Genomic DNA, 12,906 nt, shown 5'->3' with positions numbered 1-12,906 from the left:
CCCCCAAGTCCCTCTTTGCAGGGCTGCTCTCGATCCTTTCTTCCCCCAGCCTGTACTGATACTGGGGGTTACCCCGACCCAGGTGCAGGACCTTGCACTTGGCCTTGTTGAACCTCATGAGGTTCACACAGGCCCACCTCTCCAGCCTGTCCAGGTCTCTCTGGATGACATCCCGTCCGTCTGTTGTGTCAACCGCACCACTCAGCTTGGTGTCATCTGCAAACTTGCTGAGGGTGCACTCGATCTCACTAAGTCATTGATGAAAACATTAAACAGCACTGGTCCCAGTATGGACCCCTGAGGGACACCACTCGTCACCGGTCTCCATCCGGACATCGAGCCATTGAACACTACCTTCTGGACACAACCATCCAGCCAGTTCCTTATCCACCGAACAGTCCACCCATCAAATCCATAGCTCTCCAATTTAGAGAGAAGGATGTTGTGGGGGACCGTGTCAAAGGCTTTGCAGAAGTCCAGATAGATGACGTCTGTTGGTTTTCCCTTGTCCACTGATGCTGTCACACCATAATAGAAAGCCTCTAGGTTTGTCAGGCAGGACTTGCCCTTGGTGAAGCCATGCTGGCTATCTCGAATTACCTCCCTGGCCTCCATGTGCCTTAGCATAGCTTCTAGGAGGATCTGTTCCATGATCTTCCCGGGCAAGTCTGTTGGTAGCTGTGACATACAGCTGTAATGTATGGATGTGCATATACTATATACAACAGCAAAAACACCACGGTCTCTACTTGTACTTTTTCTGTCCCTTCTCCCTATACATCCAACTCAGATCTGACTGAATATGGCTGTTCTTCTGGTTTGTAGTTTTGTTTCTTTGTTTTAACTAAAGTCTCAAGTTTATATAATGTTCTGAAACTTTTTTAGCTTGCAGGATTGTGGGGTGTATGATACACCGTGAACTAAGCAATTTGTTTACCACTGATACTGGGGGTTGGACTTGTGAATCAAGGTGATCCAGCCTGGGTCCAGTTTTCCAGTATGTTAGATAAACCCATGGAATCCAACCCTTCTGAGCAAGTGCTATATAGCCTAAAATGTGTGAGGCTTTTCAGTACCCCCTGCTCTGGTCCTTCCTCCACCCTGAGACTGCATCTCCCTCCCTGCCCTGGGGCTGCATTATGTGCTTGGCATAAGCCATCAATGCCTTGTTATCAAATCTAATCAATAATGATTTCTCTGTCTAAATATTTAATTCCGAGTCTTTGAAGGAGTACTGTAGTAGAAAAACATCATTTGGGGCTGCTGTAGGGAGCAGTTAGCTCTATCTAAAAGGGAGATTGACATTTGTTGTGGTGCAGCTGGTGATTTGTGGTGATAGGGGGGCTAAGCATGTTACCCAGATGTTTGTGTGCAAGTGATTAGCAACAAATCATCTTAATCTGTTAGATGAGAATATTTGCATTGCCATTACTGGGTTTCAGAGTTAACATCTCAATTCCTGGTTCTTCAAATGGTTTTGAGTGTGTACCGCTGCATTGACTTTTCAGGTATGTTGGGATGGTTTTCTGCCTTGTAATAGGGGAGAGAAACTTAGAGAAGTCAGTGCATTTTAAAGCAAAATGGTGGTGAATTTGCATAGTACATCAAGCCCCACATCTACTATATTCAACATGAAAGGTGAAGAGACTACATTTCACTCCATAGGGCCAGATGAGTAAAGCAAAGTAATGCAAACTGAGAGTAGTCACACCTATGGACCATGGACCTGTGTACAGTAGAGGAGTGATGAAGATGCTGACAGTCCTTATCAACGAGGCTAGTGGTGTGAAAGATTCAGCTGGTGGCTGTTGACGGATCAAAGCAGTTCAGACCACAGAGTGTGCAAATGTCTCCTGCTCTCCATCTCGTACTCACCTGGGAAAGGAGCTGTCTGAGCCCATGTAACACTGTCAGCTGCAGCTCTAAACAAAAGACAACTCTCAGGGCTTAATCTAGATATCACTGAAAAAAGCAAAAGTTGTTGTTGTTGTTGTTTGTTTTTTAATTACTTGCCTACTTTTTTTTCCTAGAAAAGTAATGATCTCAGGGGAGGAAATCTGGGGAAAGACAGTGGTTTAGGCTTTCTGGGGAAAAATTGGAGAGAGAAGTTCAAATTACTTTTCAGCAAAGTAACAACAAAAAATTCATTTTGGGTCATCCCAAGACAGTTTGACTTCCAAACAAAATGCTTTTAGTTTATTTTTACAATTACTGCTTTTGCCTAAGCTTTTCCCTTGCTGTAGATCAGCTTTTAGATGAGACATGTTTATCGGGAAAAATGTTGAAATACTTTATGCAAAATTTAATATTTTGAGATGTTTTAATTTAGGCCAAACCCATTTGCACTGAATTAAAAAACTGTTCCAATCTCCTTGAAATACAGTTTCCATTTCTTCTGGCTCCCTTCTGTTGAGGAGATGCTTCTGTGAGTAGCAGTGTAGTTAAATTACTCTAGCTGCACCAGTCCGAAGCGGAATGTACGTTATACACTCTTCATTGGACAAGGGTGAAAAGAGATGTGGTCTCTGATCAACTGAGCTGCCTTAGCAGACACTTTGCCAATGCAGTTAGGTATCTTCACATGCCTTCACATGAGGCTTTTGTTCAGTGTGAACTACAAGATGTGTTATGGTAGCACATCTGCGGCTTCGTTAGTCTAAGCTGAAGTGTACTAGAATGATATTTCAGTCTGTGTATGGATATGCCCCTGGCATCACTGGAAAAGTATAAATCTAGCCCTGGAGCTCAGTTCACAGGTCTAAAACTCTCAGCTGTGGCTATGCACAGGAAAGAAATAGGGCAGGATCCTCAGCTGAGGATAAATTAGGCTTTGCTGTCATCATTAGAGCTGATTGACTTCTACCTGGTGAGAGTTTGCCCAATACCTGACTATTTATTTCCCCTGCTGCACCCTGAAATACAGGCAGCTTTTGCTTGATTGAATAGGCCTGTATTCTAGTTGGGAGGATGGCTCTTGTAACTGCCGGTTTCTGAAGAGGTGTTTACCTGCTGTCAGCTCTGGTAGAGAGAAAGGGAGAATAGAAAGTTAACTGTCAAGTTGCTGCTCTGAAGAGGCATCACCCAAACAGAAGGGAACCTGGCCTGAGTGCAGGACTGAAGGGGTGCAGGTCACAGGCAAGCAGCAGTGAAACCCTTAAAGAATATCCTTGGTTTAGGAGTCTTATGCGAATGTGCACCGTTTCTGTTTCCTCATGCTTTTACATGGAAGAGAAGTTCTGTCTCAGCCTCTGCCCAGTGGAGTGACGTGGAAATAGAAATACTGAAGTACGGTACCTTGGTACTTCAGCCTGATTGTAGCCTAGAATTCAGATTCTGTTCAAAGCAAGTGAATTGCCAAGGCAGATGTAATGTGCTTGAATGAGCTTAACAAGATGATCAGGACTCTGTTTACCAGTGTGGCTTGCTTAGAGCAGTGCTCCCAACACCCAGGAAAAAAGGAAGAAATTGTAATTAAAGGTGGCTTTGAAATTCATATGTATGTATGTGGCTGATTTGCATTTTACCATTTTATTCCTCTTTGCCTCTTGCCCCTATAAAAGCCTGGGGAGGTTTACATGGTGAAGCTGGCAGCGCTGCATTGCATTATGTATGTTTGAGGGACTGTGGAGTGGCAATTGTGTAATGAGGATGAAAATCAGCGCTTACTCGGGGTGGGGGGTAACTTTTTCCTTAACTGGTGCCTGGGGGTTTTCATCCTCTTGATTGCATTGTGGGGCAAGGTTGTGCCCCTCTGTTACTCGCAGTGCTGGAGAATGTAGTGAGAGGCTGCAGGGGGCTGGGGGGGGGGGGTTGTCAGGGGTTTGTACCCCATGGCTCTGGAGCTGCAGGATAAGAATACCCCACAGAAGCTGTGCTGCTAGCTTATGTTGTGTGTCATTATCCTGTTCAGGGTGGAGAGTACAGGTGTCTGTGCTGAGCTTTTTTTTGCTAGTAGGACTAGGAATAAAATTTCACCTATATCCTGCACTGAGGATATAAGCAAAGGCGCCTTCCTCACTCTCATAAGGCTTGCAGGTTTACAGTGATTTATTCTGTCCAGTTTTACCTACTGTGTCACTAAAAGCCATGCTTTGCACTCAGTTCCAGCAATAAAAAAAAGTGTTACTGAATCAGTTTGCTGTATCAGTATCTTTTAAGTGAGCACTGCTTTGTCCTGTTGGGCTTCATTAGTGCTATAGATACATTTCTGTCCTCATTTTGGTTTAGATACCTATATAATTTAATTTATTTCATTTCCAAAGTGAATCAAGAAAAAATGTAACAAGGCTGTGGGGTTTCCCATTCAGACATAGGTAGGCCTGAATTCATATGCTGTGTCTTATTAAGTATGTGTTTTCCCTTAAAAGCCCTAATTCTGAATACTATGATTATGTAAAACTTGTAGCTTTCATTATTAAATAGCAAGTCTCTTACTGCTTGTGGATTTAAAATAAAGCTACGAAACAGGATACGTAAAGGATCAGAAACCAGAAGATAAATAATGAAAATTTCCCATCAGTTAAAAGCCAGTCTCCTGATTTTGGTGGGCTGACCTGAAATTTGTGAATGCTTGGAGTGGCAATGATTCAGACGCCAGATTGTGTGCAGGCTGGTTGACGAACAAAAGTCACTGTTACTTTAGAAACATGTCATTTAAAAATCAATTACGATAAAAATGCCTTCTGGAAGCTATCAGTGGACTTCACGCTACATTGTAATCTTCTGTATCAAGTGGGTTTTCCACAGATCACCCTCTTTAGCTTAGGGAGTTTAGGAAGTCCTGGTAAGCAGCATAACGAAATACAGAGATGTACTAAGGAATAGCATCTCTTCCCCTGCCCTGTTAAACTAGAAAAAAAAAAAAGTAGGGCAAACTCTGTAGCCTTTATGCAGGGAAAGTCCCATCAACTTCAGTGGGAGAAGTACAGGAGCCAGGCCAAAGTTTGCTTTCTGGTTTTTAGGAAGTTAACATCACATGTTCATAGACTAATGCCACAGAGCTTTGCAAAGGTGGCCAGTGGAGCAGTGAAATGCCTCTAACTCAGTGGACTTCTGGCATTTAATTCCTGCAAACTCCAGTCTTCGTGTTTTGAAAATCTTTTCTTCATTGGAACATGTTTGCTTGAACATGATGTTAGGAATATAGCCAGCAGTGCTTGAATATACCCATAGCATAGGCATAAATTAAACCCCGTTCTTGCTATGGGACAGATAAGCATGAAGGGTGTTAGTGTTCTGCAGATGAATCATACTTAGCTCATCAGTGAGTGCCTTGATTTAATGAAGCCATAGTATGTTAGTGTTAACACTGCAAAAAAAAAAAGGCAAAAAAGCTTTAAAGTTACAGGCAGCCATGCTAACTAGCTACAAGCATTTAAAAGCCTGGGCATGAGCTCCTACTTGGGTATTCTGGCCATAATTAATGATTACAAGTATGTTGGAAAAATAATTATTTTGCTTGCTTTTAAAGACTATTACTTGCTTGAGGCAAGTGAGGGGGTGGGACCTATGTGTCTGTAATAAGTATATGTAGATGGCATCTTCCCAGAAGAATATTGTAGCCATAGGATCTTTTTAATTGACCTGAGATTCCTTTGTTCTGCAGATACAATTTATGTATGTGGTCACAGACTAAAATGACCCTACTTGTTTTAGGGTAGGCAGAGTTCTAAACTGCTGAAAGGGGAAAAGGCTGCTTTTATCAGCCCAATCAGCAACAGATAGAAATCTCTCCTGGTCACTTTGTGGGAGGGAGAAATATTTTTAAATGGGTACCCTGAGTGCATGCTCTTTCCATCTGATAAAATAGAAGTTGGGGTATGGCAGCAGGCTGGGGTGAGTATTACTGCAATCATCTGGTATCCATCCTGTGTCAGGGCTTTTTGCCTGGTTTGTGGCCATGCCATCCTCTGCTGCCCCCCTGCCTGCTCATTTACCATGTCAGGCCACAGAGCCTTGGTCCCTTTCTAGCCCAGATATGGTGGCAGAGTCCGGGAGGGTGCGCCTGCTCCTCCGTCGCTTGCTACTCCAGAGCATCCCATCACTGGGTGATGGAGGGCAACTGCTCCACCTCCACTCCTCCTCCTTCCCCACCAGTCAATGGAGTTTCCTGCATTCAAGGGCTGTGAGAACCCATGTAGCCTTATCACATAGGCTGTGATCAGATGCTTTAATGATAAGGTAGAGTCTCACTGCCTTTTTCTCTGAGTTTCATGCTAACTTTGCCCAGATGAGAAATAACAACTGAAAGTCCCCAAGACTGTTATTCAGTGGAAAATTCCAACATGTGGCCATAACTAATGGCCTTTAATAGAAAGCAGCAGTTTTGGTGTCATGTTGTCCGTCATTCCACTGTTCCTTTAAGGTGGTGAAATCCTCTTGGGCCACAGGAAAAGAGGAACCAAAAAGCTATATGCTGATCACTTCTGTACATTCAGAAAAATCTCCCTCTTATTCCCTTTCTTAATCTTGCAGTGATTGTACAGAAGTCACGATCTCTTTCTTCAATTCCCATCTGTAAGATGGGGAAGAAGATGCTGACTTTCTCAGTAAAGCATTTTGAAACCTGATACTGAAACTTGTTACAGAAAATGCAGTATAGAGTCACAGGTGCTTCTCTCCACATTGGCCAGCCTGCTGCTCACAGCAGAGACTGTGCTCTGTGCACTCTGCAGTCAGTCTCTGTTTGTGAATTGGGATCTGAAGTTGGGGGAGGGAGAAGAATCAAAAGAGGAGGAACCTGATAACTATGTATTAATGCATTTTTAGAGTGATGATACATAACAGAAAAATATTTAGCGTTCTTGCAGTGCTGGTGGTATCTAGTCCTTTCTAAAAGCATTACTAAAGGAAGAAGAGTGGAAGCTTGGGTGTATGATAACATTGAAGGGTTTGGATCCAATTCAGCCTGTTCTTGGTGTCTGCAGATTTTTGTCAGGATACATTTTTGTCACGATAGATTTTTGTCACCTGATCTCTGTCTGGAGAGCTGATTAAGGAAAGCTGTGCCTGAGCAACAGAGAAATACTAGAGGATAAAGAATAAACAGTTCCCCCATCATGAAGATGCAAGGTCTTAGGGTTCCTCAAAGTAGGTTGTGGCAATAGGAGGTGGGGAGTGGAAGAGAAAGCCTGTGTTTCATTGCCCCGGATGAGAGACACAAATGTTTGTTTACGTAAGTTCAAAGTTCTCCCTGGAAATTGCAAGTCTAACAGGAGGCAACCTCTGTTTTTGGCTCCAAGGGCAGAGTGAGCTGGAAATGAGGCAGAATATAGGGGTACTGGACTTAAAAGCAGTAGGGTTTTGTGCGAGGTCATTAAAGGGACAGAATCTTAGGCAGCTGGGAGGGATTACTGCATTAGTCTAAATTTGACCCTGTGTTAAACTGGCAGAGAAGGGAATTCCCTTGTGGTGCTGTGGTTTTACTGGATATTTCTTTTTTCATTGGGTTTTCTTTTGGTTTGTTGGGTTTTTTTTGTTCGTGGTTTTTTTTTTATTTACTGTGAGCAAAAAGGCAGTCTTGCTTCAGCAGAAACTCCGGTGTTGGGGACATGCCTGCTGGCAAAGAGGAAGCTGAAGGATAAAGGGGATGTTCCAAGGGCTCTTTGGGCATGATGTCTTTTCCCAGGTACCATACAGTTGACAGCAGGAAGAAGTGTTGTGAGGTTCAGGGATGAATTCAGAGACTTCATCCCAACTACCAAGTTTCCTCTTCAAAACAACCAGATTCTAGTGTAGATCTTTGTTTGGGGTCTTTTGGAAAGTATAAGCAGTGATAGAAAAACACCACCGCCAGCCCCCAAATGTTTCCAGATATCCATGGAAAGATTTGTGAGGCTATAAATTGTGTTAGATCTGGAAGAAAGTCTGAGTCATCTCTGGCAACATGAGATTAGGATCAGGCATTGTTTCCAGATTAAATACAGTGCAGGTAGGTTTTACTAGACCAATACCTTCCATACTCACATATAGTGGTGTCCCCCAGTCTTTGGGGGAGTGATGTGTGCCAGTCTGATCATGGGTGGAGCAGATGTAGTAGGTACATGTACATGAATGTGTGCAAGATTTTTCCAGCTTCTGAAGCAGATTGTATTGGCTCATTTCCAAGGGCAGGACAGTAACTAGTTTGGCCTTTCCATTCCAAGATCACGTGAATTCACCAAGTCCAACCCACAGCCTGCAGTGGTTCACAGGTAGCAATTACCTGTGTCACTGACTCATAGCGACTCTTTTCTCACCTCTTTCCTTCCTACTGTTCCTTTCTGCTCTATACGTGCTTAATACACCCTTTTGCTCAAATAGGTTAACACAATTAAGTTAACCTGAGGTTAGCTTGAAGTCTGCTACGGAAGAGTTGTTTCTGTGTCTGAAAGCTTGTCAGCTGGTTTCCAAACTGTCTAATGAAAGAGCAGATTTGGGTTTTTTGTTATGGTGGTACAGATACATCGCACCTATAGAGCATCACAAGATTTATGAATACTAAACTATTGTGAAGTTTTTCAGATTGCACACTGAATGGGTTTTCCTCAAGCATGAAACTTGGCTTTCCTAAAAAAGATTTATTTGTGTGCTGACAACAAATGGTTCAAGTAAAGGCCCTGCTATTAGCTCTCTACCTTGTGGCGTGCAGTTTATACAGTCTTCATTATAGAATTGTATATTCTTTTACTTTATAAGAATAGCACTAATTTCATTTGGATCACTTGCTTTGCTAGTCTAGAAAGCTGACTTCAAATCCACCCAGTCAATAGGTTACTGGTTGTAGGTTATAAAAGCTGTCCCTTTCAGGTAACTGCTTACTTGTATCTCAGTGCAGTGATGACTTGGCAGTTATCCCAAAGGCTGGAAGCAGTAAAAGCCGAGCGCCAAAGCACCCATGGAAGTATAGATCTTTTGCTTTTACGCGTTTTCCATTACAAGTCCACGAGCTTTTAAAAGAGTGAGCCCCATCTTCTAGTCATTACATGTAGGGAGACTTGAGGCACAGAGAAACTGATGTGCCCAAGACTGTGTAGTCAAATTTCTGGCATTGTCCTTCATATTCAAAGGAGTGAGGGTAGAGGTGTTGCCTGCCCACCACATGTGCTGCAGTTGAGGGCATTAGAAGTAGATGACTAGGAGGAGGCAGACATGGATAAATGTCATTGCTGTTGAATGTGCTGTCCCAGCTTTATGGAATTAGAAAGGATATGAAGTCAGTACCAAACTGCCTTAAGTTTTCCAGAGAGGCAGCAGAAGCAGCAAGAATAAGACTGAACTTCCAGAACAGATCATCTTGGCTGAATAAAAGCAAGAGATTTTTAGGTGGCCTTTGGTCCTAAAAGCAGCATGGCAGAGTAAGGGAAAATAAACAGCTGTAATCATGGAGGGCAAAGTGATGGGGTTAAGCACTTGTTCTTCTCTTAGTACCTACTGCCCAAGAGCTTCAAAGACTTTTACAAATACAAACATGGTGGCATCGTCAGCCCCTTTGAAAGGTAAGGAAACTGAGGCATTGGGTAGTGGGGTGACTGTCTGGAATAAAACCTCCTGATTATTTCTTTAGCTGTTTAGCAAGGCTTCCTTTTTTCCAGATGTGCCTACAAAGAAAATGAGGGGATAGCCCAATAACATGACATGGGAGGCTTATAGTGATACACTTTCCATTCTAGACAAGAACTGGTTAATAGAATCAGGTTTTTTACATTATCCAAATCTGATGTGTTTTTTTTCTTTCAACATATTGCTGGTTGCTGTAGCAGCTGAGTAATGCAGAAGTTCTGCCTGAAAAAAAAAAGCTTCCTCCTTATATGATACTGTACATATTGTCATGGAAATTGTCCTCATTTCCCCCGAGCACACTTTAAATAACTCGAACAGCAGTGCTAATGAGCAGAAAGATATCTGCAATCCCCACCGTGCAACTTGACATACTTTATCCCACTCTGAATTCCCTTTGCTCATCATTGAGCATTTTAAAGATCTGGTATAATAATTTGCTTTCTCTTTGGTCCAGTCATTTTGCTCTTAGCACTTGGTAACAAAAGGTCAGCTTTGGCTGAAACCTTAGTGTTGCAGCCATGCCGTTTTTTACTGCCAAATATCTTAAGAAAAGCAAGTGTCTCCGGAAGGGTAAGTCTTGATATTTTTGGTGTGTTTAGTGTTGTCTGTTTTGCTTTAAATCACAGTAAAGGATTTATTTTGAATTAACAAGCAGGGGGAATGGATCTAGACATACTGCTGGTCGGTTAGCACAGGGGGTTTTATTATGCTCTGTGCATTTTTGGTTCAAGATACAGTGTATGTTATTATCTTTATGTTATTATCTTGCATTTTACGTTCAGTAAAGCTGACTAAGAGAGAGAATGTTAACCCTTTAAACATGGAGCGTATGTTTTGCACAGGGATGGAGCCCCTAATGCAGAATAAAACAGCAACAGAGTATCTGTGTATATTTGTTTCTCCAGATAAGTTTAAATAGGCAGCCATGTAATGCTTTAGTATTTTTCTTTCTGTTGTCCAAAAGGAGCATTTTTTAAAAATCTACACTGAAATAATAAAATAAATAATATCAAGTGAAGGAAAAGCATGTTTTCTCTTAGCATCTTTTATATGTAGGGCTACCTGAGTGCATGATTCCACGCAGATTTTCAGCTCGCTTGTTGTGAGGTCTGCTGTGAGAATGGCTGTGTGGGCTTTTCCAGGAAATGTGATCGTTCTGCCTCCAGGTAGATATAAAACTCTTCAGGAGAGCAGTTTGCCTCTAGTATTATAAAAATCGTCAACATAATAAACTCTTAACAGAGAAACACATTGCTTGTATTTTTCTTGTTCCATTGCATGTGTCTTTATTGTGACATTTGTTACGTAGCCAGCAGTCTGATGTGGGTCTTGCATAAAGGCAAACAGCGGTGATTTCTTGTAGCTGGGGCATGCATCAATTCCAGGGCATCTGAGGAATCTGACCTGCTTACCTGGCTAAGCATTTATATATATATATATATGCATTTATTTATTATGTGTGTGTCCCTAATTCCTTGTTTGAATATAAAAGAGAAGGTGGAATTGTATATGTCTTCATCACAGGTTTAAAATTGAAAAAAAAAAAAGGTGGTGAAGAAATGCAAATTTGCTTTCTTTAACCGACCTTTGTGTTTCCTGTTGAGTTCCTATTTTAAAATGGGATTGCACAACAAAAACTAGCAGTTGAGATGTGAGAATTGAGCTATGCTGACCTGTAGATGCTGGTATTAACTTTCTGGTATTTTGTTGAGCAAAATGTGTGCACGTGTACACAAATTTACACAATCATTCCGGAATTCTTAAATATAGAATCATGTTGGGAAAGTTTTTATTAGAAAGAAAGAGAAAAGTTCATCAAAGCTTTTGCCAAGTTCTTTTTTAGAGTTTATTGTATATGTGTACATAGATATGCCACTTTACAAGGGGGTATAGGACAGTTTTTGCTCCTTTTTTTTTTTGCTCATCTGCTGGGGGCACTCAGCTGACCAGTGCCGCTTTCCCTTATAGCGTGTGCCACAGTAGGGACGTCTCTCTAGACAGATGCTGAGGAAAGGTGCTGCCTGTCTGTGGCAGGCGTTGCAGAAGAGGACTGATGGTACAGCCAGGAAAGGTCAGGTTATTCTGGCAGGTGCACCTGAAGATAAACTTGCCCAGCCCTGATGCCTGCTACAAAAGCAGGGTGCGTGCACCTTGCTGAATGTCCGCCTGTTTGCTGTGACATGTTCCCTGCCCCTCTGTGGTAAGCAGCTATGATTTATTAGATCCACAGCAGTCCCTTTAGGCTTGGAGCCCAGCTTTAGACATCCAGCACAAGTCAGTGTGACCCTCTGAAGGTTGCAGTCTGAAGCTGGGGAGTAGTCCCTCACTACCTGGTCCTTTGCCTTGTCAGCTGATCCTTGTTGCTGCCTTGCTATGATTTGGCATTCCGACCCATCTGGGGGCAGATGCTGTGCTGGCATGGGAGAGGGCTAAACCTTCAGAAGCTTCAGGCAGGGGTAGGAGCTGTGGATGTAGGTCCTGGTTGGTGCTGCATCTGTTAGGAGCCCCCACAGGGGGCTGTGATTTGCCTAGCCCTAGAGCTCAGCCTTGCAAGAAAATTTTGTGTGTGTAGGAAGGCAGCGAGGAACCTGGAGCAGTAGCTTGGTGCCCAGCCTATGCAAACAGGAGAGGGGGCTATGAAGTGACCTTTTTTAAACCAGAATCAACATGGGCATAATTTAGGCCTTTGAGATGACTGAGGGAAGCTCAGCCAACAGCAACCAGTTGTATTCTTAGTGAGTCGCAACAAATGTGAAAATTTTCAGCTAAATGAACACCCCAAACAGCTTTTCCCTAAAAGCATCTTAGTGCACCAAAGAGGGTAGAGGGTGTTGCCTCTCTGAGCCTGCTTCTGCCAAAATCTTTGACCTGTCAAATCCATCTAGCTGTCCAGAATACCTCCTGGTCCAGCACGCCGGTGGGGTAGGGATCCTGCTTCCTTCTGATGTCCATTCTCTTCTGTGCTAACCTTTCTCCTCTTGCTTCCCAGACAGTCTGGGAAGGGAAGTGCCAAAACATGAAGGAAAAACCTATGTGACTGGGTAGGGAGCGCTGAGGTAGCTGGGCATCTCCATGAGCTGTTTAACGTTAGTCTATCCCTAATGCTGCTTTGAAGAGGCTGGACTCCTGCCAGTTTTTGAGCCACTTTCCATCCAGTTACTTGAGGCAATCCCTTCTAGCTCTGTTTCAGAAAGCACTTCATTTGCAGAGGTTTCTACTGTGATCTGAGTAAGAAGATCCTTCCCAGCAAGTAAATGTGGTCGTTAAAAGGTATTAAATGATTACAGAGTGCCCTAGGCAGAGCATCAAAAGTGCGATTGCATAAAAGCTATAGTAGCCACAGGCTCCCATGGGGCTGTTCTTGCA

The 12,906-nt window shown here is 42.9% G+C and overlaps 1 protein-coding gene across 1 annotated transcript in view; it reads left to right on the top strand.

Annotated features, from left to right (window-relative positions):
* Window positions 1-12,906, top strand: part of ARHGAP22 (Rho GTPase activating protein 22) — a 129,263-nt gene that overhangs the window by 62,123 nt on the left and 54,234 nt on the right. The window lies entirely within an intron of this gene.

This window comes from Egretta garzetta, unplaced genomic scaffold (genome assembly GCF_000687185.1).
Source record: "Egretta garzetta isolate BGI_Z169 unplaced genomic scaffold, ASM68718v1 scaffold56, whole genome shotgun sequence".
Classification (NCBI taxonomy): domain Eukaryota; kingdom Metazoa; phylum Chordata; class Aves; order Pelecaniformes; family Ardeidae; genus Egretta; species Egretta garzetta.
The sequence above is the reverse complement of the archived record's forward strand: the minus strand, read 5'-3'. Positions and strand labels throughout refer to the sequence as shown.